The sequence below is a fragment of the Arachis hypogaea genome, chromosome 1, assembly GCF_003086295.3.
Source record: "Arachis hypogaea cultivar Tifrunner chromosome 1, arahy.Tifrunner.gnm2.J5K5, whole genome shotgun sequence".
Classification (NCBI taxonomy): Eukaryota; Viridiplantae; Streptophyta; class Magnoliopsida; order Fabales; family Fabaceae; genus Arachis; species Arachis hypogaea.
In genome coordinates this window covers 98,611,176-98,616,424 of record NC_092036.1, presented here as the reverse complement: position 1 = coordinate 98,616,424, position 5,249 = coordinate 98,611,176, and positions in this window count along the sequence as shown.

The following is a 5,249-nucleotide window of genomic DNA, read 5'->3' as shown; positions in this document are numbered from 1 at the left end:
TGCCAAGTTATGAATTCATTTGGGCTAGTAAACTTCTGGTTTACAATGACATGTGATTCAATTGCACTAATCTTGGTATAATACAATCCAGATGAAAGTGAGGGTAACTTTTCTAATATAACCTTTTTATTTAAATCATGAGTTGTGATATATAAATACTCATGATTTCCCTCATTCATTGTTTCAATATGATATCCATTTCAGCGAATATATTTGAAACTCAACAAGTTCCTCAGAGACTTGGTAGATAATAGTGCATTATTTATTATGAATTTTGTTCCTCCAGGAAACAAAATTATAGCTCTTTCGGAGCCTTCTATTACATTGCCCGAGCCAATAATAGAATTAACATATTCTTCTTTTGGCACAAGATGAGTAAAATATATATCACTTTTAAGAATAGTGTGCGAACTTGCACTATCCGCAAGGCAATATCTTCAGGATATGTCCTTGCCATTTTTCTTCAAAAACAAATGATAATAATAATAATAATAATAAGATGAGCAGAAGTACATGCACAGTAAAATTATTCATATGAATACTTAACAAACACATACACATATCAAACTATTCCATCATTGATCAAATAGCCAATATTTCCTTCAAAATTCTTAAAGAAATTAGATACATAATAATGAGTGGTGGAATTGTTATCTTTTGAAACAAATAAATTGTTTCCTGTCCTTTGTCATCCCTTTTTAAGGATGCTTGATAAAGATCAACTAGGTGCCTTGCGGTACGACAGGTACGTGACCAATGACCCTTTCCACCACAACTGAAACACTTATCCTCTGTTGATTTATTCTGCCCGATATTTCTTTCTTTATCCCACTTCTGGTGAGATCCTTTCTTGTGAACATAATTTCTTTTCCTTTCATAATTTTTTTTATCAAAAATCTTGCCATTTAGCTCTTTTGAGGTTAATTGCTGCATTTACTTCAGGAATGGGGGCGGCGCCAACTGGGCGCACTTCATGATTCCTTAAAAGTAACTCATTGTTGCATTCAGCAACAAGAAAGCAAGAAATTAACTCAGAATATTTTTAAATTCTTTTTTTCGATACTGCTGCTGCAGGAGCACATTCGAGACATGGAAGGTCGAGAAATTTTCTCTAACATATCGGGCTTGTATCACCGTCTTTTGATGATTGTACCTTTCTTCAAGGTCATTCCACAGATCTGCAGAATCTTTTAATGTGGGATATTCATTTTTCAATCATGTGTCAAGATGACGATGAAAAAAAATCATGGCCTTGGCTTTATCCTTCTGGGATGCATTATTTTTAGCCTTAATGGTATCTCCAAGATCCATTAAATCAAGATGGATTTTAACATCTAGTATCCATGATAAATAATTATTTTTAGATATATCAAAAGCATTATATTCAAGATGAAAGAGATTCGACATAATAAAAATTTGTTATCTGAAGTCTTCATAAAATTTCGTTAGAGTTTCGTGCTGATAACGTGTTGTGAAATAAATAAATAAATAAGATAAATAAGGAAGAGGTAATAAAATAAAGTATAAATAGAAAAATACTATTATCTGTATTTACCAATACTATTATACTACTATAAAGATAATATATTAATATTATATTAGTAGTAAGAGAAAAATAAATAAGTGCTTAATAGTAGTAGTAAGAGAAAAGTAAATAAGTGCTTAATAGTAAGAAAGAGAGAGATGGAATATTTTAGTTTTTATTATTGTTGTACATAACATTCATAGGATTACTTCTCTATATATAGGCGATTACTTCTCTATATATAGGCATATAAAATTCTTCATTCAGCATTGAAAACAAAAATCAACCACCCACATTAATGGACATTCAATTTAACCTTATCACAACAAATTGCACAGTTATCCTATTTATATTTTTATGTAATTCGAATTAACTTAACTTGATTTATACAAAATACATGTAAATTAAATTAATTTTATTCTATTTATTACTAATGCAATATATACATATAAATCTGATTTAATTCACTATTTGTACATAGTTAATTATATATTTATTTTTTATTAATTTTAAGATATAAATATTAATAAAAAATATCTCTTATTTAAATTTAAATAAAATATAAAAAAATAATAATAAAAATTTAAATTTTATTTTTTAGTTTAAATTCTAAAATTTATATTTTTATAAATTTATAAATTCAAAAATCAAAACAAAAAATAAATCATTTCTAAAAATTTATTATAAATTATTTTTAACTTATTAATATATAAAAAATTATTGCCAGAATTTTTTATATTAACAAAATTAATATAAAATATATCCATCCAAAATAACATACGAAAGCTACTTTGAAATTTTGATTCCATCAGTGGAATAATTCTTTAATTTAACGGCGCAAAAAATTAAAGCACTCAAATAGAAGTTGGAGTAAACATATCACATGATCATACAACAAAAGTTTGCATTAACTTTTTCCGACATCAAAACTCCCAATAATAATTTTTAAATACTAATAAGTTAAAAATATTTAAAAATTATTTATTAATTTGTTTTAAATTTATAAATTTGAAAAAATATAAAATTTTTAAATTTAAACTAAAATATAAATATAAATTTTTATTTCCATTTGTTTTGTTTTAATATTTTATTTAAATATAAATATAGAATATTTTTTATTAATATTTATATTTTAAAATTAATAAAAAATAAATATATAATTAACTTAAAAATAAAAATATCAATAATTCATACAAATAGTAAATCGAATCCAATTTATTTAATTTACTGTATGTACACATTATATAGTAGTAATATTATATTAATAATGAATCGAATCATATATATATATATATATATATATATATATATATATATATATATATATTGTATTAATAATTGATTCGATATTTACATGTATTTAATATAAATCGAGTTAAGTTAAATTTGGTTTATATAGAGATATAAATAAAATAGATGTGTAGTTAAATTGTATTTAGGATATTTTTATAATTTTGAGCCTTATTTATTTGCATTGATTCGTATGAATGATTCTATGATTTACTAACTATTGTATATTGCAAACAAAATATATAGATTTTGACATTTTGTATGTGATATACAATAGTTGGTTGACGTTTAGTTAAAGGTTAAAAAATATATTCTAAAAAAATTATATTTTAAAAATACTATATATATTTTTAAAAATATTATCATAAGTATTATAAAAAAATTATATATTTATTAATGTTCTAAATGATTGAAATTATTTTCAATATTCTCAATAATACGTAAAACTCTTTGACAAAAAATCATAATAAATTTTTTTATTGTGACTAAAAAATCATAATTGAGATAGAATAATAATTACATATCCTAATTTTTATTCTTTTGATAACATGAAAATATCAAATATCCCCTTTTATAGATGAGAAATTTTCTATTTTAAGACAGAAAAAATTCCAAAATAATATTTGTTTTAGTCATTTATTCCAAAATATACATTTTGCATTATCTTGTAGCCGACGTTTATCATTGAAATATGGGGAAAATATCACTTTCAATATTATTTACCAATTTTGTTATTTGGAATTAATAAATTAGCAATGCTATATGATAAATAAAAATTAGAATTATTCTCCACGTACAAGTGTTTTTGTTATACAAGTCTTACAAGTCCATATACTCATTTATAGTTGAAACGCGCCTCTTCTGGCACGTCTGATCCACACGCTTCTTAACAGATTTTTCAATTAACGCGCGAATATATAACTTCTTTTTTCGAAAGGATTTCTTTTTCTTTTTCAAATTTCTTCTGCGTTTTCTTGCTTTCTCTCTGCGATCTCTTTCGTGTGGTTTTCTCTGTGTCCTCCTTCGACGTTTACGTGTGTTTCTCTCTGCGTTCTCTTTATTCGTTTTTCCAATTTCCATTGTTTCTTAAATCAAGCTCTGAAATCGTTTTGAAAATAATGGATAATTCAACTTTAGATTATCAGCTGAACCAGGGCGAAGTAGATTTTGAATTTGAATCTAGTGAAGTTCCTGAGGTGTAATTTAATTCCAGTTAATATTTTTGTTAGTAGTTTATGATTGTGGAGCTGAATAATGTTGTGAAACTTGCCTGTGAAATTTGCTGTTCATTGTTTGAATTGAATATAATATACTAGTTCTAATGAATTTTTTGCATTTTATATAAACCTTTCAGGTGTAAATGAGAACTATTTAGGTGTAAAGTAGGAAAGTTTGGGTATATTGATAGGTTCTTGACTTTTCATTTGACTAAGGGTGAATTGCCTTATTGTTTTAGTTTAATTGGTTTAGTTTCTGTTTGATGATGATTCATGAATCTGATTTTTGTTATTTTTTATGATGGTTTTATAGTTGTATTTGCATTCTATAGTTTATGCTTGTTTTAATACGGTGTATTGTGGACTATTTTGGGTGTATTCTGCAGTTCCTCTGTGATGTTGATGAGCAGTTTGTTCTCAAGGTTGGGATGACTTTAACATCCTTGAAAATGCTGCAAAATTCTACAAGGATTATTCGAAATCTGCGGGTTTTTCTACAAGAGTTCGGAGCATAAATAAGAAGGAAAACAAAATTAAGATTCAATTGATTACATGTAGCAGAGAGGGGAAATGAAAATCAAAAATATCTTCGACGGAGAAGACAAACCCCTCAATAGGATTAAATTGTGCCGTAAGAATTTATATACACATATTGAAGGACATCGGTATTTGGATCATTTCCAAGGCCGTGTTGTATCATTCACATCTTTGCTGTAAAAATCAAGCAGAGATACTTAAACAGGACAAGGAACTAAGCATGTCTGTGCATCATACAATAGAGAATAACAAGGAAGCCAAAATCAGACCAAGCAAAACTTACCAATCATTTGCGGCAGCAGCCGGGGGTCACCGCGAGTTAAATTTTATCGAAAAAGATGTGAGAAATTACATCCTGAGAGAAGTGCGAAATGTTTCGGAACTAGAGGATGCAAAAGAATTCGGAAAATACTTATTAAGAATGAAAGAGAAGAATCAGAATTTCTTTTTCGAGTTAGAACTCGAGGACGATCAGTCGATTAAGCTTGCTTTTTGGGCGGACACAAAGAGCAGGGCTGCCTGTGAGTATTTCGAATTTGAATTAATGTTGTTTTATAATCTGTAGCAGAGGTATATATTGGATTTTTTGGGTGTAGATAGTGATTATTTGGGTGTATTAACGACTTCAATTCTATTTTGTCGTAATCTGTTTCAGGTATAATCTGGTTTTTGGTTCTTTT